Below are 23,343 nucleotides of genomic sequence, written 5' to 3' on the forward strand. Positions count from 1 at the left end.
TTAATGCTTTATTTATTTATGGTTGCCCTGGGTCTTCATTGCTGAGTGCAGGCTTTCCCTAGTTGTGTGAACGGGGGCTACTCTCTAACTGTGGTGCACTGGTTTCCCATGGCGGTAGCTTCCCTTGTTGCGGAGGCCAGGCACCTACGCACACGGGCTTCAGTAATTCAGCACAGAGCTCAGTGGTTGTGGTGCCTAGGCTTGGTTGCTCCATGGCGTGTGAAGTCTTTCAGGGCTAAGGATGGAACCTGTGTCCCCTGCACTGACAGGTGGATTCCTATCCACTGGAGGGAAGTCCCTGGGGTCTCATCTGAATCAGTACTTCCTCATGGAAATCTTCCTTGAGCCCTATGGTCCTATTTAAGCGCTCCCAGGACCTGAAAGCTAAGTCTGTCTCCCCTGCTGGGGGACCTAGTATTGCCCACAAAAGGAAGAGAGGTGGGCTAGGAGGCAGTGAGTGACTGGGGAACTCATGAGGAACACAGGACTCTCCACTAATGCTCATGACCACGTCCCCGAGCAGAGACTGACCTCCCCGGCCCTCTCAGTGGGATATGCTTTCCTAGACCTTATTGAAAATGGCTTTCTGGGCCATTTTGTCCTGTATTTGTCCGGGCCTGGGTTTGTCCTGTATTTCTGGATGCCATCCTTATTTACCTTGTGATATGGCAAAGCAAGTCATTAGCTGTTGGCTGATGTATGCCTACAAGTTCGAAAAACGGTACACGGAGCCCTGCTAGGAGCAGGAGATGTGTAAATAAACAATACACAGTTTTTACCCTGAGAAGAATGTAGGATCCAGTGGGGAAGACATACACAAAGGCGAATCAGTAAAATGTGGCTAGCTTTGATAAAGGTGTGTGTGTGCAGGTACAATCGGGGTGTGGTCGCAGAAGTGACGCTTCTGTTCAAGTTATCAGGAAGAGAGGTAGTCGGAGGAAGGGAGATATGAATTGTATCTTGTGGGACAGGTGAACTCAGCACAATACAAAGCTTCGAAGAAAAGCCACAAGCAGAGGTTGCATGAGGCCATCCTAATTCCGTACGCTGAAAGGACTTATGGAAATAGAATTTCCAAATAAAGCTCCAATACTTTCTCACCTGATGCGAAGAGCCAACTCATTGGAAAAGACCCTGATGCTGGGAAAAATTGAAGGTAGGAGGAGAAGGGGATGACAGAGGATGAGATGGTTGGACGGTATCACCAACTTGATGGACGTGAGTTTGAGCAAATTCTGGGAGATGGTGAAGAACAGGGAGGCCTGGTGTGCTGCAGTCCATAGAGTCACAAAGAGTTAGACAGAATGAGCAACGGAAGTGAACTAACTGATGCTGACTTTTGGAGATTCCAGGTGGCACAGTGGTAAAGAATCTGCCTGCCAAGCAGGAGATACGGGTTCAGTCCCAGGTCCAGGAAGATCCCCTGGAGAAGGAGATGGCAACATACTCCAGTATTCTTGCTTGGAGAATCCCATGGACCGAGGAGCCTGATGGGCTGCAGTCCATGGGGTTGCAAATAGTCAGACAGGACTTAGCGAGTAAACCACCACCACCACCGTGTGCTGACTTTTTAAAATTATGGGGACAAATCAGACGTGGAAGGACTTAGCAGTCTTTCAAGAACTGAACAAATGCAAGATACATCACTCTCCTCCTAATTAAAATAAAACGTTTTGTTCATCATCACATGGCAACAAGCAAAATCGAGACTACCGAGCATTGGGCTGGAAGCTGAGTGACAGTGAGAGCTCAGACTGCAATGCTCTCGAGTGGCTTAGAAGGCAGACGTTGACAAGCACGTGTGACATATTTACTTATTATGCTGCTGCTACTGCTGCTAAGTCGCTTCAGTCATGTCCGACTCTGTGCCACCCTATAGATGGCAGCCCCCCAGGCTCCCCTGTCCCTGGGATTCTCCAGGCAAGAACACTGGAGTGGGTTGCCATTTCCTTCTCCAATGCATGAAAGGGAAAAGTGAAAGTGAAAGTGAAGTTGCTCAGTTGTGTCCGACTCTTAGCGACCCCATGGACTGCAGCCCACCAGGCTCCTCTGTCCATGGGATTTTCCAGGCAAGAGTACTGGAGTGGGGTGCCATTGTATAATGTATCCAGTGTATGTTCTATGTTAATATCTATGTTTATACATTATAAATAATAATTTAACTGGAAAGTGTTTAAGATAGAAGGACACAGGTTACCAGCACCTAGAATATTTTCCTTCATTCATTTTTTGAACAAATATGTAGCTACTAAGTGGGCTTCCCAGGTGGCTCAGTGGTAAAGAACCTACCTGCCAAAGCAGGAGACTCAGGTTCCATCCCCAGCTAGGGAAGATCCCCTGGAGAAGGGAATGGCTACCCACTCTAGTATTCTTGCCTGGGAAATCCCATAGATATAGGAGCGTGGAGGGCTATGGTCCATGGGGTCACAAAGAGTCAGACATGACTGAATGACTGAGCACACATGTGGCTGCTGGGTGCTAGACCCACTCTGGGGCTGCAAGAAAGGGGAATGAGACTGGGAAAGCCAATTCATTTGGGGAGCCCCAATCTTAGGGACTCTGTGTGGAGAGATTGACAGCACTGCTCAGATAACAAACAAATAAGCAAACAAAATTGAGCCAGATAGTGACAAATGCTTGGAAGGAAATAAACAGAGCGATTTATTTCCCGGAGAGGGCAGGTTTCCATGGCGTGGTTGGAGGAGGCTCCTCAACAGAGACCTTAAGGGTGAGGCGTCCACAGGATGAATGGTGACGGTGGTGGGTGTGGGGGGCAGAGGCACTCGAGAGGGGTCACAGGGGTGACTGCTGGCATGAAGCACACTGAGGACAGAGCAGAGACGTCTCTACAGAGACCCCAGAGGTCCCCGGCTTCTCTCCACAGCCCAGGTAGGGCCCACCCTGGGGAGTTTCTGAGGACGGGCAGGGAGGGGGCAGCCACCCCTGAGAAAGATGCTTCAAGGCCGGCGGCCCACCCGCCAGGGGCTGCGGACTGGGTGACAGTCTGGAAACGGAAAGGGACACTTCCCTTCTGCCCTTTCCGAGCCTCGCGCCTCCACCATGCTCCTGTCCCCTCCCCCAGAAGTGTACACGAGTACACCACTCTTCTGCGAGGCACTTGTATGTAAGCCGAGAATTCTGGAGGGGTGGAAACCCTGAAGACCCCCCAAGGCAGTAAGCCCCAGTGCAGGAAGGAGGCATGTGGAGACCATGCACTCTTTGTGGGCAGAAGGAAAGAAAGGGGTGCAGCCAGCAATCCCCATTCAGTCAGCTGGAGGGGGGAGACTGGGGATTGGAAGGGGGCACTCCTGGTCCTGTTGGGCCCATCCCTTCTCTCACTGGCACCTTGAGGTTCAGGAGCTTCTGCTGTGACCTCTGCTAACGCCATGAGGAGGAAATGAGGGAGAACACTGAGGGCTTTCATCTTAATTCATTTCTTCTGATCAGGTTGGGGCTGGAATGAGTTGGGTGAGTATGTGTGTGTGTTCCTGCACAGCTGCACCCTGTGCAGTGAGTGTGTGCAGCCCTGCGCATGGGATTCCAGTGGAGGGAATGTTTTACATAAAGTGCACATCTAGCCAAGTCCATTTCCTCCCCATTCTGTCCCTTTCTCAGAAACGCAGCATCCTCCCTTCAAAGCCAAAGCCCCTGGTTGTCCACAGCAGGGCTTGGACATGGAGAGAGGGGTGCGGGGGGCAGGCCTGAGTGGGAGCACTGGGCATCCCTGGGCTCGGATGCCTGGCTGATTAAGTCACATCCTCTCCCTCCCACTCCTCTGCAGATGAAAGGCCAGGGAGACTGAGATGTCTGTGGAGTGGGAAGGGCCTGGCTGGGCAGGGCTGGTGTTACCGATCTGGAGTACGTGCTTGTTCGGGCTCACCTTCAGCTCTCCTGGGAAGGAGGTCCAGAAGCTGGGCCTTGGGCGCCTGAAGGAAAGGCCGGGCTGGAGGCGGCTAGGCTGATGGAAGAGAGGACGGAGGCTGGGGAGGGTAAGCAGGGCTGGTGGGGACTTCGGGGAAGTGGGGGACCTGGGACGAGAGGCGGGAGGGCTGAAGCAGAGGGGTGGGCTTCCTTCTGCATCTGCTCAGTGCCCAGCCTGCAAACAGCAACTGCTATCAGGGTACCGGGGCCAGGGAAAAGGATGACGAATGTGATGCTCATATAGGGTGTGAAAGCCAGGGAAAGAGCGAGAAACTCAGGAGGGGAATGGACAGTGCTGGGCGCCCGAGTGCAACTTGAAGCCAGGCAGGCTCCCAGATCAGATACTCTGAAGACAGCCCTGGGGAGGCACAGCCCTGGGGTGGGGGACCCAGACATGACCTGTGTGCCCCTCTGAGATCATTTAGAACATAATCTTGAAGATGATCCATTAAGCATTGGGAATGTCTCATCATAACTTTAAGTGGTCGTAGCCTGTAAACAATATACCTTCTGCCATGTCGACATTTCTTTGACGCTGAAATGTTTGATAACACTCTGAAGTGTCTCAAAGAGAATCTAGCTACTTGATAGGAATCATCATTTACTTTAAAATGTCCACGTATAAGCTCTTAAGAGTTGAGAGTTTTACAGAGTTCTCTTTTCTCCTTGAACTCCACAGAAGTTTATCTGGGCATGATTATTTTTATGACTGAAAATGTTCTAGTGATCGTCCTGTTTTGTCTCTCTGCCACATAGAAATCGAAGTGAATTTTTTTCTATGATTTTAGATAATGCAATTCTCCCTGGGTTCCAAAATCTGGGGAAGCTCAAATGCCTTACATGAAATGGCCTGCTATTGTTGTTTTTCAGTCGCTCAGTCGTGTCCGACTCTTTCCGACCCCATGGACTGTAGTACACCAGGCTCCCCTGTCTTCACCATCTCCCGGAGTTTGCTCAAACTCATGCCCATCAAGTCGGTGATGCCATCCAACCATCTCATCCTCTGTTGTCTGCTTATCCTCCCGCCTTCAATCTTTCCCAGCATCAGGGTCTTTTCTAACGAGTCGGCTCTTCACATCAGGCGGCCAAAGTATTGGAGCTTCAGTTTCAGCATCAGTTCTTCCAATGAATATTTAGGACTGATTTCCTTTCCGAAAGCCCCTTCACCACGATAAAGCTGTGATCCTGGTATTTCCTGACAATCTATGGCACAGCTTCCCTGTACATTATGTTATCTCTAATTACTTATAATACTTAATACAAAGTATAATTTATCTGTTGTTGTTTACTCACTAAGTCTTTGTGACCCCATGGACTGTAGCCCGCCAGGCTCCTCTGTCTATGGGATTTCCCAGGCAAGAATACTGGAATGGGTTGCCATTTCCTTCTACAGGGGATTTTCTCAACTCAGGGATCAAACCCATGTCTCCTGCATCTTCTGCATTGGCGGGTGGATTCTCTACCACTGAGCCACCTGGGAAGATCAAGTTATCTATAAATTATATGTAAATAGTAGAAGATGCTATGTAAGTGTTTGCACACGAATGGGAAATTCAAGTTTTGCTTTTGGGACCTTACTGGAATTGTTCTTCTGAGTATTTTCTCTCTGCGGTGGGTTGAATCCACTTGCGGAAGTGGAGGATCTGGAGATGGACAACTTTCAGGTAATCCATGCTCACCTGCTCTGTGGAAGCCTGCATATGCCCTGAAGGACCAGAGCACTAGGACTGCATGAATAGGAATGATTGAATTTCACACCAGTACCTGCCTGTGCCTGCCACCTTGCTCGGCCTTGGCTTCTCTGTGCCTGGTTTCCTCTTTTCCTCTTTGTGAGCCTTGGTGGGTGCGAGGCTCCTGCTGTCTCTGCCTGGATCCCCTCGGTCACCTGGGGCTGCTGCCTTTCCCCTTCCCACCCTTCCCCAGAGTTCTCAAATCCCTCCCCTCCTCTCCAGCTCCACTGCCTTTGCTCTGTTTCAGAGCCCCATGTCTCCCACATGGACTGCATCACAACTTCCAGCTGAGCTACCGACTCCATCGCATCCGTCCTCCACAATGCCATGTGGTGGTTTGGCTAAAAGGCAAAGCTGACCACGCTGCTCCCTTGGATAAGGCCCTTCGTGGCTCCCCATGCCTGTAAGACAGAGCGTAAATTCCTTACTCTGGTGGATGGGGAGTCTGCCTGCCTTTCTTGTCTAACATCTCATCTTTCCTTTATGTTCCAGCGTGTGTCTCTGTGATGGAAAGTGGGACTTCCCATGGTGACATCTATATCTTACAGAGGTGTGTGCCCTGAAGAGACACCACTGTAGGCTTGCAGAGTCAGTGCTCAGCTGCCCAGTGTCATTTGAGGGAGGAAGGAAAATCTTTTCACTCATTCAAGCTGGCTAAAATTGCAACATTCAACTTTGATTCCTTTGCTTTCAGGTCTTACTTTCATCAGTCACCTTCTTCTAAAATGTATGTAACCCTAAGGAAGATAACTGGTATCTTCACTAATATGGTACCTCAGAGGGGATTAGTTGAACTGTTGCCCAGACTTTTTTTACCCAACTAGCTGAAAGAAGGAGAGGGATGCAGTAAAGAGAGGAAAAACTAATTTTGGAATGTTGCAGGCTGTCTGGGATAGGTGGTCCCGGATGGGGTCACGTGCTTGTCAGCAAGAATGTGAACTGGGGAAGGTGACAGCCGTAAGAGGGGCTTAGCCAAAGCTGGTCCTTCCCTGTCCAGTGTCCCCTCTGCTTTCTGGGTCTGGTTACTTTGGCAATATGAGAAGTGGGAGGGACTTCCCTGGTGGTCCAGGGGTTAAGACTCCACGCTTCCAATGCTGGGGGCACAGATTCAATCCCTGGTCGGGGAGCTAGGATTCCACATGCTAAGGAGCAACTAAACCTTCGTGCCACAACAAAAGATACGGCCGGCCTCAACTGAGACCCAATGCAACCAAAAATAAGTGAGAATTCTTGTCACAAGTAACAGGAGATTACATCCAGCCTTTTTTCTGTCCTGCAGGCTGATGGTAAGACTGCATAACCTGAAAGAGAATATCTCTTCACTGGTTTCTATTGCAGAGCAGGACTGGGGACAGTCTAGGCAAGCTGCTGTCAAGGATGACATTCTGGAAGAGGCATTCAAACATCAGTGATATAGAACAAAACAGAATGTTGTTTGTTTCAGTAACAATACGTCTTAGGGGGAGCAGTAAGTGTGGGTAGAATTCTTTGATAAGCCTCTTGGGGGATATTTGTGCCAGGGAACCCCCAGGGGACATATCCAAGTGACAACTTAATAATCTGCCTTCAAAGATCATAGATACTATAGACTACTCAGTTCTTCCTGACTTGTGCAAGAATGGGGCCAGAGCTGAACTGCAGAGTGATGGACAACGTCTTATTTTCCTAGATTTACTGAGATATAATTGACACATAGCGTCTGTGTTGTTCTGATACGTTTACATACTGCAAAATAATTGCCATCATACCATTAGCTAACACTTCTATCATGTCACATAATTACCATTTCTTTTTCATGGTGAGAACATTTACAGTTTACTCTCTTAGCAACTATAGTGTGAGTAACTATTATACTTCTGCTGTATGTTAGGTTCCCAGAACTTTAGTCTTATAACTGAAAGTTTGTATCTGTTGACCAACATCTTCCAGTGTCCCTCACCCACAGTTCTTGGTAACCACCCCTTTACTCTATTTCTAAGAGTTTGGTTCTTTGAGATTCCACACCAAAGTGATATCATCTGGTATTTGTCTTGCTCTGTGTTAGACAGTATCTTTACTGCTTCCCGCCTTCAGGCCCCCTAGAAAGCACCTAGGGTCTCTAAACAAATGCTGAATACCTTTTAGATAAAATGTGACCCTACCTGTTCTTGTAAGCATTTTAGAGCAGAGTCTAGCCTGTGGTAGGGAGGTCTGGAGCCGGGAGGACTCAATTCAATTCTCAGGCAGTTATTAATAAACTAATTTGGCATGTGTTCAATCATGCCATCTACTGTGGTTTCATGAGTAATCCAGGCAGAATTCTGATACCATCTCTTACAGTCAGAAATTTGTCTCTTGGTTTAGAAAAAGTGCAGGAAAAAGGGAGTGCTAAATGTTTGGTCCTAGGGCTGTATTTGTCTCCTAGGGTTATCGTTAACAAATGACCACAAACTGATGGGTTTAACACGACAGAAATGTATTCTTTTGCAGTTCTGGAGGTCAGAAGTCTGAAATTAAAGTGTTGGCAGGGCCATGCTCCCTGCCAAGGCTCTAGGGAAGGGTCATTCCTGCTTCTCTTGGTTTCTTCTGCTGGCTCCTGGGGTTCCTTGGTTTGTGGCAGCATAATTCCAGCCTTTGCCTCCATATCCACGTGGTTTTCTTCCTTTGGCCTCTTTTTCTGCATCTCAAATTTCCCTCTCCTTTTTCTTATAAGAACATTGTTCATTAGATTTAGGGAATACTGTAAATCTCAGACCTTGACTTAATTACATTCACAAAGACCCAATTTCTGAACAAGATCACTTTCATAAGTATTGGGGGCTAAGACTTGGTTATATCATTTTTGGGGTGCACTCTTCAACCCAATGTACTCCCCCAAACCCTAACATCTCATTAAAGAGCAGAGAACATTGAAAAATAAATAATAATAACCGTCATTTGTGGAGCACTCGACCTGTGTGGATGGGGGCTTTGGGCATGGCCAGGAGGCAAGGTTTGTCAACTGCGACCCTTGGGGCGGGAATGGGGGTTGACCTTGGCAATTGGTCACAATGCTAAAATGATGTCATATAGTTGGCCTTGATGACTTTAAAAAAAGTGACCTTTTATCGACATGCAGATATTACAGTTGGATGTTGGATGAAATTTTGCTAACTGGACACTCTTTATGTAACCAGCACCTGGACGAGACAGAGGACATTACCAACAGCACATAAACCCCCTCATACCACTTAATGATCACCCAGCTACCATCCTGACTATTAACAGCATAAAGAGTCTTGGGTTTACTTTGTAATTCACATACATTTTTATAAATATAATCATAACAGTAGAAACAGTATGTTCTTTCCCACAACATGAAGAGTTTTTTATGAGATCATCCACGTGGCTGTGTGTAGTCACATATTATTCATTCTCACTGCTCTATAATGAAATTGGTTTTTTAAAAATTTTATTTATTTACTTTGGTCTGTGCTGGGTCTTCATTGCTGCACGAGCTTTTGCCTAGTTATGGTGAGCAGGGGCTACTCTCTAGTTGCGGTGCTTGGGCTTCTCATCGCTGTGGCTTCTCTTGTTGCGAAGCACAGGCTCTAGGGCACTCAGGGTTCAGTAGCTGTGGCTCCCAGGCATGTGGGATCTTCCTGGATCAGGGATCAAACCGGTGTCTCCTGCACTGGCAGGCAGCTGAGCCACCAGAGAAACCCCTGAAATTGAGTTTATCACAGGGATGCCCTGGGTGGGAAGAGTTAAGCATTAGGAAGCATGGACCGTGTGGGACTCTTCCCTTAGCCGGTCATGGCAGCCAGAAGCTCCTTGGCCATTTTACACTGGGATGGAGGCAGGCTGGGGACCCTAGCAAATGAGGTGGCTTCAGGACGGACTTACGAGGCAGAAGCAGCAAACATTTGGTGAAAAGGAGGCATTAGGGAAGATTAAGGAGGCAAGGGTTTGATTAAAGGGAATTGAGAGCATTTCATGGGGGCTTTGATGCAAAGGAGCAGGACATTTTTAGTGTGGTCTTTGGGAAGTTCTCTGAGCCAGGATGCCCAGGACTTTAAGCTGATATTCTGTCTATTTCACAGAACAGAGTGAGTTTTGAGTTTTAGAGTGTTAGTGGTGGGTAACTGTAGACGGCATAAGGTAAACTACCCCCCAGTTCTGTACTTTAAAAATTTTTTAATTGCTTTAAATGGTCTTCAGAAGCAAGAGAGAACTACAAAGGAACTAGATTTTAATTCCTGTAACTTGCCCACAGGTTCAAGAGAAACCCCCATATGTGATTTCAAAGTGGTTCCAGATTTGTTACTGATATACTCTGACTATGGCTCTGAACCTCAGACACCCCGCCTGTGGCTTCCTTTTACAGAAAAATAGTAGATTTTATTTTTAAAAAATAATAAAAGGAATGAAGTCTTTTATCATAAAGAGAATCTGTCTTCTAAGTTTGTGGAAGAGAAATATATCAATATTATTGAAAATATAATATTGATTGTTCTTATGGGGGAAATTGAAATGGCAGACATGTTTTTTTTAATATTTTTTATTGAACTATAGTAATAGATTGGGCTTCGCTGGTTGCTCAGACAGTAAAGATGATACATTATACAATGTTGACAAACCTAGTTTAGGTGGGTCTAGAACAGAAATGGTGTTCGAATTCCAGTAAGATTAAGCAGCAGAGAAAAGAAGCAACATTTTACAGAAAGCAGACTGCAATGACTTTCCCAGGGGTAGCCAAGATCCAGGAAAATCTGAGAAGTGTCTGTCCTTTTAGATCTGCTGGGAGGAGGGCCGCAGTAAGAGCGTACATAGTAAGAACAATTGGCAACAGCCCCTTAAAGGATGGGACAAAAAAAAAAGCTTTGGATAAATCTATCCAAAGAAGATGCGATGGCGTGGGAGGAGGGAGGGAGGTTCAAAAGGGAGAGAGACATAGGCATGCCTGTGGCTGATTCATGGTGTTGTATAGCAGAAACCAACGCAATAGTGTAAGTAATTATCCTCTAATTAAAAATACATAAGTTAATTGAAATTTTTTGGACAGTGAAAGACTAGAAAGATCAGTGTGAAATGCTAAAAAAAAAAAAAAAAATTCATGAACTTTGTGACCCAGGAAATACCTCTGTCTAAGAGAACACCTGAGACATTCATGGAATTTGGTTTCTGAAGGAAAACACAGGACCAATGGGACGGATGACAGAACAGCTGGGCAGGACAAGCTCGGAACAAGCCCAGACTCAAGGAGACGCAGGACTGATGGGAGAAGACCTCTGAGTGGGATTTTCCAGCTTAGTAAGATTTGTCTAAACAGCGGTTTGCTTTGAACAGACCCAGAATGAATGGTTTCGTATCTCCCATCATGGGAAATCCCATAAGAAAAGACCCTGGAGGATTGTGTTCAGAAAACAATTCTTGGAAAACACAAGAGAGGGCGGGCTCTATATGAAATAAAGGGCCAACTTAAAAAAAAAAGCAGGTTCAACTGATACAAAGCTGAGCTTGCCTGAAAGAAGCCAGGGACAGTTGAGGGGAAGAAAGCACAGGGGAAATATCTGGTCCCTGCAGGAAAAGATTTGAAGAAAAGCAATGATTTTCAAAGGGTGGATATTTTTAAAAGGTCTACAAAGAAGAGCATCTTGAGAAGTGCATGGGAGCAGAAGCATCAGTCTGGCTTTGGTTCAGGATTGTGCCTGAGTGATCCTCCATTTGGAACACAGGGGGATGAGGGAAGAAAGCCACCTTCTTTAGGGGACAGTCTGGGGTCTCGGCAAGGATGCCCTGTGGTGGGATGCCTTCAGGAGGGGTCGAAGGTGCCCAAGGAGGCACCGGAGCCCGGAAAAATGGACATTCAGAGAGTCTGACTTCTAGTTGGGAAAGGAAGGTACTTCAAAGAAGAAGACCTGGTCACTGGAGCCAGCATCACTGCAGACTGCTAACTTACACGATTACAACGGGGGCTTCCCAGGTGGTTCAGTGTGAAGAATCCACCTGCCAATGCAGGGGATCTGGGTTCTGTCCTTGGGTCGGGAAGATCCCCTGGAGAAGAGAATGGTAACCCACTCCAGTATTCTTGCCTGGAGAATCCCATGGACAGAGGAGTCTGATGTGCTACAGTCCATGGACTGTCACAAAGAGTCAGACATGACTGAACGACTACATAACAACAACATGAAGGCAATGACATCTCAGACCCTGCTGTCTCAGAGGGAGACCCTGTGCATGGCTCCCTACCCCTTATAATGGCACTTGCACAGTGGTAAAAGGAGGGGGAGATTTGACCCTGTTGAGTTTAAGTGGACCCCAGACCCCTGTCTTCCATTGCCTGACTAGCATCTTGGCAGAACAGAAATGGTTTTCTTGATCCACATCTTCCTTTCCTCCCTTGTTTGAGTTTCTCTCTTGGTCTTTGCAGCATCACCTACAGAGCCTAGGGGAATATACTCTTGCTCATACATCTGCCCTGAGAGCTGGGGATTTCCTGAGTTTGCAGATGGTAAGTCATTCATCTTTTGGGTTCAGCACATTAGCTCTTAGGATGTTAAGCTGAGTCTCGTGAAAGACTTGGTGCTCTCAGCATCCCTATAAGGTGCTGAAGGGTCCACACCTCTCCCCACTAGAGATGGTCCAGGCAGTGGCCCCAGCTCCATCCAGACCCTCAGAGCCCCTTCAGCTATGGCTGAGCAGGATCAGAAATTCACCATGGGAATTAATTTATACTCAAGCTTGAGGCTTCTCTGTGTTGGAATTTTATGGAGTATTTTTATATTGCCATTTAGTTGTTCACTCACTAAATCATGCCCGACTTTTTGTGATCCCATGGACTGCAGCATGCCAGGCTCCTCTGTCCTCTGCTATCTCCTGGAGTTTGCTCAAATTCATGTCCATTGAGTCAATGGTGCTATCTATCTAACCATCTTATCCTCTGCTGCCCTCTTCTCCTTTTGCCTTCACTCGTTCCCAGCATCAAGGTCTTTCCAATGAGTTGGCTCTTTGCATTCACGTGGCCAAAGTATTGGAGTATATTGTCATTTGTTTTCACAGTAAATCTGATGAGCTCTATCATGCTGTTTGGTGCTTCATAATCTGAGGTGGAAAATGGGATAGGGAGTTAGTTTTCCAGCTTAGGTACCTAGCGGCCTTGGAGTCAATTGAAATGTCTGGTCCTGTTTTATTTCTGACCTTCAGGCAATCAAATCTGCTTTGCCCAGCTGTGGTTCTAGGAGGCTGCCCAAAGGACCAGTAGTTGATATTGTGAAAATTCCATTTGTTGGTGGGGGCAAGATTGAACAGACCTGGAAGGACACACAACTCCTACTCACCATAAGCACAGTGGGTTAGTTCAGCCAGTTCAGTGAGCCAGGAGTTGGGAATGTTAGCTGGGAGCCCATGGAGGTGGCACCTTCCTGCTCCAAACCCCGCCCACCTCTGTGAGGGACCGAGCTGATTGGCTGCTCTGGAGGAAGGAGCTGGGTGTGATGCTTGGTTCTTCCCTCTTTTCTGTCTTTGCTTGCTAGGGGACAATGTTTCTTCTGTTCTCCTGTTTTACCTGCACAGAACCTGCAGCTGCAACACTCAGTGACTGTAGATTGTGTGGATTCAGTCAGTCAAACTGAAGGTGGGTATTAGCAAGCACACATGGAGAAAACATCCAGCACCAGTTCTCCAAGAGTTTTACTAGGCAGTATTTTTTTATGGATGTGAGAGTTGGACTGTGAAGAAGGCTGAGCGCTGAAGAATTGATGCTTTTGAACTGTGGTGTTGGAGAAGACTCTTGAGAGTCCCTTGGACTGCAAGGAGATCCAACCAGTCCATTCTGAAGGAGATCAGCCCTCGATTTCTTTGGAAGGAATGATGCTAAAGCTGAAACTCCAGTACTTTGGCCACCTCATGCGAAGAGCTGACTCATTGGAAAAGACTCTGATGCTGGGAAGGATTGGGGGCAGGAGGAGAAGGGGACGACAGAGGATGAGATGGCTGGATAGCATTACTGACTCGATGGACTTGAGTCTGGGAGTTGGTGATGGACAGGGAGGCTGGGCATGCTGTGATTCATGGGGTCGCAAAAAGTCGGACACCACTGAGCGACTGAACTGAATTGGACCAAATTGATTTTAGTTTTTAAAATTTTTGGCTGGGTCTTTGTTGCTGTTCTTGGGCTTTCTCTAGTTGTGCATGGGCTTCTCGTTGCAGCAGCTTTCTTGTTGCAGAGCATGGGCTCTAGGGTGCATGGGCTGCAATAGCTGTGGCACATGGGCTTAGGTGCCCTATGGCATGTGGGATCTTCCTGGATGGATTGAACCCGTGTCCCCTGCATTGGCAGGTGAATTCTTAACCACTGGACCACCAGGGAAGTCCTATTAGATAGTATTTTGATCTTTTTTAGATACTCAATTCCTCCTTAAGGCAACATTTATAAACAGTTTCTTGTGTATCCAAAGAGGTACCCCACGTGTAAACTATGTGTGTGTGTCTTTGTGTGATTTTTTTTCTCCCCTAGCTTGACTTGAACTGTGCCTGACATGAATTGAGTGCTCAGTTAGTGTCAAGTGTTGTCGATTCCAGAAACCTGGGAGTTTTCCTCCATACATATCTCTCTTTCAGTTGAGCATCCTATCCATGGCCAAGTCCTGTGGGTTTTCCCTCCTCAGCATCTCTCAAATCTGCTCCTTCTTTTGCTCTCCCCTGCCATCATCCCAAGTGGTCTTTATCTCCCCTGGGCCAACGGGGCTTTCTCTTTCCATGTTGCATCCAGGAGCCAGAGTGGCTACCCTAAATCTCAACCCCTAAAAGCAGAGACATCACTTTGCCAACAAAGGTCTGTATAGTCAAAGCTATGGTTTTTCCAGTAGTCATGTATGGATGTGACAGTTGGACCATAAAGAAAGCTAGCCCAGAAGAATTTATGGTTTTGAACTGTGGTGCTGGGGAAAACTCTTGCGAATCCTTTGGACAGTAAGGAGATAAACCAGTCAATCCTAAAAGAAATCAGTCCTGAATATTCATTGGAAGGACTGATGCTGAAGTGGAAGCTCCAATACTTTGGCCACTTCATTCGAAGGGCTGACTCATTGGAAGACCCTGATGCTGGGAAAGATTGAGAGCAGGAGGAGAAGGGGCGACAGACGATGAGATGGTTGGATGGCATCACTGACTCAATAGACATGAATTTGAGCAAACTCCGGGAGACAGTGAAGGACAGGAAAGCCTGGCACGCTACAGTCCACTGGGTTGCAAAGAGTAGACACGACTGAGTGACTGAACAACAAATTATGTCACTATCAGCCTAAGACACTCCAGAGCTTCCCCGCATATGGTCACAGAACACACTTGAATCTACCTCCTTCCCATCTCTCAGACCTGCCTCCACTTTTCATCCCTACCGCTGACTCCTCAAACCCTCATCCTTTCAGCTTGACTCTGGCGCTGATCCTGTAGCTGACTGCCCACCTGCAGCCTCACACTCTCCTAGCTCTCTCTCTCTCTCACAGAGAAAGAAAGACTTTAAAAATCATTAAACCCAACATGTGATTCTGCTACTTGAGCCTTGTCAGTGGCTTCTCACCTACAGTGTTGACATCGGCCCAGAGTCAGACATCTGGGTCCCCCGCCCACTCTGGGATTTGGACCCTGCTTCTCTCTCTCCAAATTTACATCTTGCCCAGCTCTATCTCATGTGCAAACCCTTTGCTTCAGCCACTCGGAACACCCTGTTCTTCTGTGGTACCCAGGCTGTTGCACATGGATGCTTCTGCCGCAGCTACTTCCCTGACCTGTCCTGCCCACCCTGTTCTGGCTGGGAAGCACCTACTCATCTCTCGAGAATCACTTCTCCTAAATGACCAAGAGTAGTAGAAAATTACATAACGGTGGCTTCCAGTGGGTTTCTGTATTTGCTTTCTGGACAATATGTCTTCCGATAGTCTTTGATTAGCTGTCTCAACCATGAGACTATGATGACTTTTAGGAAAGAATCAGATTTATCCCCGTGCCCCACACTAAGTGGGACACGGGGATATTACTTTTTTGAGTAATAAAGTAGATAATAATAAGAATGAGTGATAACCCGTAGAAGAGAAGAGAATAAATGTTCATGAGTCCATGCTGATATAAATAATTGAATAAAGTATATACACAAAGGGAGAAAAAAGGAACATTTCTTTTTCACAGGAGAATTCCAATTGATAAATGTAGAAGAAATGATAGAGGGAGAAAAAAGGACAATTTGGCAATGCTCCATTAATGATTGTGGCAAGTATGTCTCATGGGTGGATGCTGAATGTGGGATGTGAAAATAGATGGAAAACAGAATATCTGCAGAGTCGCAAACTATCTCCTCGCAAGAGATTTATTCATCACAAAAGAAAAATGATAATAGTGGAGAAGCCTGGTGGACGTCACCTCCACCAAGTGGCCGCAGTTTACATCACCAGGATTGAGAACCAGCAACATCACAAAGCCCCTGATAGGATACACTGAGAAGGGCATAGAGTCCCATCTGTGAGATTCTTGCCAAAATTAACAGCCTCCATCGAATCATGAGAAACCACTGGACAAATCCAGACAGAGGGGCATTTTACAAAATCACCAGCCAATACTTTTCAAACTGTCAAGGTCATAAAACAAACAAACAAGTAAAAAGCAAACAAACAGAAAACAGGAAAGAAAAGAAAGGGAAAGACTAAGAACATTGTACCAGATTGAAAGCGATTAAGGCAACTAAATATAACTAAATAGGATGTAGAATCCAGGATTGGACCCTGGTCCTAAAAAAAAAAAAAAAAAAGATATGAGTAAATCAAATTGGTGAAGTTTGAATAAGGCCTATAATTAGCTGATAGCATCATATCAAAGTGACTTCCTGGTTGTGGTCACTGAACCATGGTTATTTAAGCTGTCAACGGTTGAGAGCCCTAGGGGTAGGGTGGAAGGGAACCCTGTACTATTTTTGCAGTATTTATAAGTCTTAAATGATTTCGAAGTGGAAAATTTTGAAAAGAGAGAAGGAAAAAGAATTTCTCAAGCACCCCTTGAGATGGTAGAATTGATCCCATCCTTCTCTATACCTGTCTCCACCCCGCCCATTATGCTTTCTCATAGCATTTACAACCCTTTGTCATACTCGCTGCCTTATTGGTCTACCTCCAAGTTCTTTTATGCAGGATATTATTTTTCATCTTTGAGTCTTCAGTGCCTATAACAAGTGATAAATACTTATACGGCGCTCACAAATTCATTCATTTGTTCATTCAACAGCTTTGATGTGCCAGATTTCATGCCAGGGCCATGAAACTCAGTGGTGGATTTTGTCCAAGTGGCTACCAGTCCAGGATGGAGTCAGAACAACTCAGAGGGAACTCTCGGGGAGTGTGGTGGAGTGTGGTGTGATGGAGCGAAGGAAGGCTGCCGTGCCAGACCATGACTGGCGACACCAGGAAGAGCTTTCCCGAGGAAGAGACAGTTAAGGGCATAACCAAAAGGTTGGTCAAGAATTGTACAGCCAGGGACTCCCCCAGTGGTCCAGTGGGGAAGACTCTGAGCTCCCAATGCAGGGGACCCAGTTTCCATCGCTGGTCAAGGAACGAGATCCCACATGTCACAACTAAAGGGCTCTTGTGCTGCAACTAAGATATAGGGCAGCCAGATAAATAAATGCATAATTTTTTTTAAAAAAAGAATTATGCAGCCAAAAAGGGAAGGAGAAAAAATGTTCCAGGCAGAGCCCTCAAAAAGCCACATCCAAAGTCCACAGGGGAGAGAGAACAGAGAATTTGGGAAAGTGCACCCTGGCTGCAGGGTCCACAGCAAGGCAAGGGATGGCCAGAAGTGCCACTGAGCAGGCATCAGGGCTGGGTCAAGCAGGGGCTGGTAAGTCAGGAGAGAGGGTTTGTTCTGTGAGAGGGTGACCCCAGGAGGTTTCTCTTGTAGAAGAAGCACTCGGGGTGCACGTGGAGAATGATGGGGGCACAGCCTGGAGGCAGCAGACTGGCCAGAAGGCAATTTCAGTGGTTAATCGGAGATGAACAGCAAGGGGAGAGAATGAGAAGCTTCTGGGGTGGCAGCTGGAGGAGGAATATGGTTTCAGAGGAGAAAAAAAAAAAGATGAACAGCAATGGCTTGGCAGGTCCTAAGCAGGGACATCCTGCCAGCAGCTATGCTGAGAACAAGTGTCTCTCGCCTTCTGATCTCTTCCCTGCATCTCCAAACTCCCATTTTCAAGAGAGAGAGTCAGATTTCTATACTGGCTCCAATCAGCTATGACCTTGGTGTTTGCATTGGTATGCCTAGGAGGTCAGGGTTCTGGGGTGTCAGTGAGGTTCCCTGGATGTATCCCTTCCATGGGGGAGGTGGGAGTGGGTCCTTGGAAATGGGGGTTTATGTAGGAAAGGCCTGTAAGTGGGGTGACCAGGAAGAGTAGACCGACCCACCTGATGCTCAGAGGAGAGACATGGCCTTAGGTACTCACATCCTGGCATCCAGAGCATCCCCCTCAGTGAGACCTGGGAAGCTGCTGGCATCACTTAGAGAGGGTATAGGGAGAGCGGTCATCAGAGAGAAGCCCACCTGATGGGTGATCAAGGAAGGGAGTCAACCAGCGAAAGGTCCCGGGGAAGGGGGCCAAAGGAGAAATGGACAGGGAGGGAACACATTCATGCTGAAGATCCTGGAGAGAGCAGAATCAGGGCAGGGATGGAAGAATGCCTGTGAGACCAGTGGGGCCCTGGCTTCCAGCGTGAGGAGAGGAAGGAGGAAGGAGTGGGCGGGGCTGCAGGTGAGGCGGAGGAGGGCCCCCCTGAATGTGGGAGGTGGGGAGACAGCTTGCAGGAGGTTCAGCACAAGTTTGAAAAATCTGCTGTGGAGAAAGGGGTCAAGGAAACTGAGAAACGAAAAAGAAATCTCCGAGCTGAGGTTGGAGATCCTGAATCTGAAGGAGCCCGGTTTCGGTGTGGCGTGACCTGCTCCTGGAGGGGGGAAGAGAGACTCTGACCAGGGCTGGCTGAGTCTGGGTTTGCAGGTGGGTGTGGGGGCCCCCAGGCTTCTCCACGGAACCCCCAGGGGCCTCCCAGGCCCACTGCTCCTGCAGCTGTGACGTCGGCCCTGCTGCCCACTTTGTGCCAAACCTCTGCCCCTTCCGCCTTGCGTCCTGTGTAGACAGAGGGTTCCTGCCTGCTCTTCAGGACGGAAGTCTCTTGGGGCTGTTGCTCTGTGAAAGCTGCCCGCCTCCAGCAGAGCCCCTCAGCGCCCTCCAGGGACCTTAAGGACGCTCTGAAGCTCTTCCTGCCTCCTGATTCATGCAGTGAAGGTGACCCTCCACCTCCAGCAGCCCAGGGCCCTGGGTCCCCTCTGGTTCTGCCCTGAACATCCCTGTCCTGGAAGCCCATACGGCCCAGGCACTGGGTCTCCAACCACCTGAGTGAGCGCGCTGATCCTGGGCTGCCTGTAACACGCATGCCTTTGGGAGAGGGATGGTGGATGGTGGGGAGCTGGTCTGTCCACCTTTATAGGCACCCTCCTACAGGGACTCTGAGACTGACCTTGTCAAACTCTGTCATTTCACAGGTGCCTGCCTGCTCAGTCGTGGCTGACTCTTTTGTGACCCCAGGGACTATAACCCTCCAGGCTCCTCTTTCCATGGAATTTTCCAGGCAAGAATACTGGAGCGGGTGGCCATTTCCTCCTCCAAGGGATTTTCCCTATCTGGGGATCAAACCCACATCTCCTGCTCTGACAGGTGGGTTCTTTACCACTGTGCCACCTGGGAAACCCCTCATTCCATAGGTTAAGGAACCTGAAATGAAGGTCTTGAAAGCTTAAGCACTATCTCAAGTGATGCAACTGCTTTAAAAAAATTGAAGTATATTTGATTTACAGTGTTTCAGGTGTATAGCAAAGTGATTCACTGATATCATATATACCTATTCTTTTTGGCCACCTGATGTGAAGAACTGACTCATTGGAAAAGACCCGGATGCTGGGAAAGATTGAAGGCAGGAGGAGAAGGGGATGACAGAGCATGAGATGGTTGGATGGCATCACTGACTCAATGGACGTGAATTTGAGCAAGCTCCGGGAGTTGGTGAAGGACAGGGAAGCCTGGCGTGCTGCAGTCCATGGGTTTGCAAAGAGATGGACACGACTGAGCAACTGAACTGAGCCGATTCTTTTTCAGGTTCCTCCCTGTTATTACAAAATATTGAATATAGTTCCCTGTGCTCTATAACAGCTCCTTGTTGTTTATTTTATTGAGTCTATCAATATATCGTATGTAATAGTGTGTATCTGCTTATCCCAAACCCCTAATTTATCCCTGACCCTTTTCCCCCTTTTTGTAACCATAAGTTTGTTTTCTATGTCTGTGAGTTTATTTCTGTTTTAACTACAATCTTTTAAAAATTCCCAGATGTTTTTGAGCAATTTCAAGCTTACAGAAAAATTGAGGGGAAAGTACAAAAATTCTCATATACCCCACCACTCCTCCTCCAGTTTCCCCAATTATTAACATCTTAACTTACCGTGGTGCGTTTCTTATAATTGATGAGCCAGTATTGATATCTTCCTAACTAACACACAGTTTACAGTAAGGTTCCCTCTTCCTGTTGTTCATTCTATGGGTTCTATATGTGTAATGACCTATTTCTACCATCACAGTATCAAACAAAATAGTTTCACTGCCCTAACAAGCCCCTGTGTTCTTCCTATTTATTCCTGCCTTGGTCACTGGCAACTACCAATCTTTCAACCATCTCTGTAGTTTTGCCTTTTCCAGAACGTCCATATAGACAAAATCATATTGTGTATCCTTTTCAGATTGGCTTCTTTCACTTTAACAATATACTTTTGAGGTTTCTCATGTCTTTTCATGGCTTGATAACTGATTTGTTATAAGCCTGGTGGGATATAGCCCATGGGGTTGCAGAGTCGGCCACGATTGAGTGACTGAGCATGCACACAAGATATACATGTAAGTTGTAATGTAATAAATGCCTTTATGTCTATACTTAATTTATATGTTCTGAGTCTGATGTGCCCACTTTATAAATGAACTCAATTTTTACAAGGTGCACACCTTCAGGTTACCAGCCTTGATTCTGATGTCAAGGCAGAATATCTCCAGCAACCCCTTGCGGCTGCCTTCATGCCCTCCCAGAGAATGTCAGAGGCGCTGGTTATGACCCCACTTATTTCTCATAGCGTGGGTTCCTTCGGCCTGTTTGGGACTTAGCCTCAGTTGCATCAGATAGAACCTGTTGTCTTTGGTATCTGCCTTCACTTGCTCCAGAGTTCCTTTGTGAGACACATCCACGTTGTTGAGAAAGCAACTGAGTCTTTCATTCTGCTTCTCTTTTAAATCCCATAAGGCACACAAGTGATGGATGGTGCGTGAGCATGTGTGTGTGTGTGTGTTTATGTGTATGTACACGTCTATGTTCTGTGTATTCGTTGCCCTGCTGTGGACCTCCATCTTTCTGACCCATTGGATTCACCCTAAATTTCAACTTCTTCCAAGTCTCAGATGGGTTAACTGAGACAGACAAAACCTCCACACACCAAGCTTGCTGATGAGCCCAAGGGCCAGCCCTACCCGTGATCCCAGATCGCATTCACCCTCAGCGGCATCAAGGACACAGGGAGCGATGCTTCACCCCAGAGCTGGGGATGCGGGCACTCTCCCCTTCCCCTGGAGCTGTGGCCTGTGACAGGGAAAGCTTGGTAAAGGAAGGGGAGGAGGTTATAAAGCACAGTGGACGAGCAACTCTGAGGCTTTGAGGTTGTGGATTTTAGAGATGTTTTAGGTGTTTGGGCCTGTGGGACCTGAGGATTTTTCCTGTTCCATCCCCACATCATCCTGAAGTGGGGGCACCCAAAGTTCATCATCTCCATTTAATGTTTAAAATGAGATGCCCATTATGATGCAATTATGTCTGCTTGGCTGGGAAGAAACCAGACGATCTTAAATGCCTTGTGTTAAGAGCGTAGTTCCAGCATCACCTTGTCTGGTCCACGGTGCAGCTAAGAACTGCCTATTAAGGTGCCTAGTAACACAGGCGAAAGGTCTCCAGCTCGCCTTAGTACACATGGTGTCCGGGTGAACAAGGGTCAGAAAGAGACTCTGCTGGCAGCTGGCGGGGGCCATGAAGCAGCAGCACCCACCCCAAAGAGCTCTCAGTGTTTAATGGGGCCCCTGCCAGAGTGGGTGGTGGGGATGAGCCCTGGCATGTCGTCCTGTGTCTCTCCTCCAAGGATCTGCTCAGCTCCCCGCAAGATCCTTGGCTTGAATCCTTCCCGGGGCAGTCGCCTGCTCCAGACTCCAGAAACTTTTTTGAAAGAGAATCACCCTAAAGTGCCCACGGTTCTCCCCAGCCCAGCTCTGCCCATCCAGCCTGTATTCACAGCTGCCCCCCTCTTTGTCAGCATGCTCTGGGCTTGTCACCCTTACTGTCTCCCTGGGGGGGGTCCCACAAACCACCCTTCCTCCGCAGAGCACCCCCTCTCCTCCAGCCAGAGGGACCCTTTCCTCTCCTCAGTCTCCCTGAAGGGCTGTTGGCCTTGCCCGGCAGGAGTGGGAGGCTTCTGCCTTGGGGTGGACCCTCAGTACACAGGGGCTGGCTCTTTCCCCAGAGTCTTGAAAAGTTCCCGGAGACTCAACTAGGGACAGTCTGTGGGCCTGTCCCAGAAGAAGCATTCAGACTTGGGGACCAGATCTTGTACCCTAAGACTTGACAGGGCCTTGGGGAGCTCTGAGGATGTGTCTGTGTGTGGGTATTTAAGTTCAAGAGGGTTTACTTTCCCCTACTGAGTTCTTTGTTTTTAAAATTCCAGTTGTGTTAACATTACCATCTATTTTTAAAACTACTGATTTATTACTAGACAAGGCCCCTGACATCTAAGGAGTTAGGATCTGGATTTTAGGGGTGCACATAAAGAATATATACTCAGGGGACAGAAAGAAGCACAGATTAAGTCAGGAAGATCCCCTGGAGAAGGAAATGGCAACCCACTCCAGTATTCCTGCCTGGAGAATCCCATGGACAGAGGAGCCTGGCGGGCTGCAGTCCATGCGATCTAGAGACTACATGACAATTGTCAGCATCCCAGGGCTTGTGGCAAGGATGAGTCGGTGGGTACTCCACATCATTTGGAGAAGACAACCATCCCTCATCCACATACACATCTCTTTCAAGCCAATTCTCGAGTTCCTACTGTGTGTCCAGCGTGGTGATGGAAGCTGGGACTGGAAAACAAACATGATTTTGTCCTCCAAGTCCATCAATATAACAGGACAAATGAAGGGTTAAAACCAAAGTTCACATGGTGAGCCATAGAGCTCCAAGAATAGAAACCCCTAAGCTCCAATACTTTGGCCATCTGATGCAAAGAGCTGACTCACTGGAAAAGACCTTGATGCTGGGACAGATTGAAGGCAAAAGGAGGAGTGGGCAGCAGAGGATGAGATGGTGGGATAGCATCACCCACTCAACAGACGTGAATTTGAGCAAACTCCAGGAGAGAGTGAAGGACAGGGAAGCCTGGTATGCTGCCATCAATGAGATTGCAAAGAGTCGAACGTGACTTAGCGACCGAACAACAACAGGAAAGCTAGGCTAGGGAACCAGGGAGGGCTTTCTGGAGGAGGTGACGTATGAGTTGCATCTGGACAGAAATGAGTCACTTATATTTTCATGGCACCTTGCAGTTTACAGATCACTTTCACATG

At 47.5% G+C, this 23,343-nt stretch overlaps 1 long non-coding RNA gene across 1 annotated transcript; it reads left to right on the top strand.

Moving 5' to 3' along the window:
* Positions 1-18,443: 18,443 nt before the first annotated feature.
* LOC104992219 lies at positions 18,444-19,230 on the top strand. The gene is made up of 3 exons (XR_825677.1): positions 18,444-18,642; positions 18,780-18,930; positions 19,188-19,230. It is a non-coding gene; the product is annotated as an uncharacterized LOC104992219 (long non-coding RNA).
* Positions 19,231-23,343: the final 4,113 nt, after the last annotated feature.

Source organism: Bison bison, unplaced genomic scaffold (genome assembly GCF_000754665.1).
Source record: "Bison bison bison isolate TAMUID 2011002044 unplaced genomic scaffold, Bison_UMD1.0 scf7180017864213, whole genome shotgun sequence".
In the NCBI taxonomy this organism is placed as follows: domain Eukaryota; kingdom Metazoa; phylum Chordata; class Mammalia; order Artiodactyla; family Bovidae; genus Bison; species Bison bison.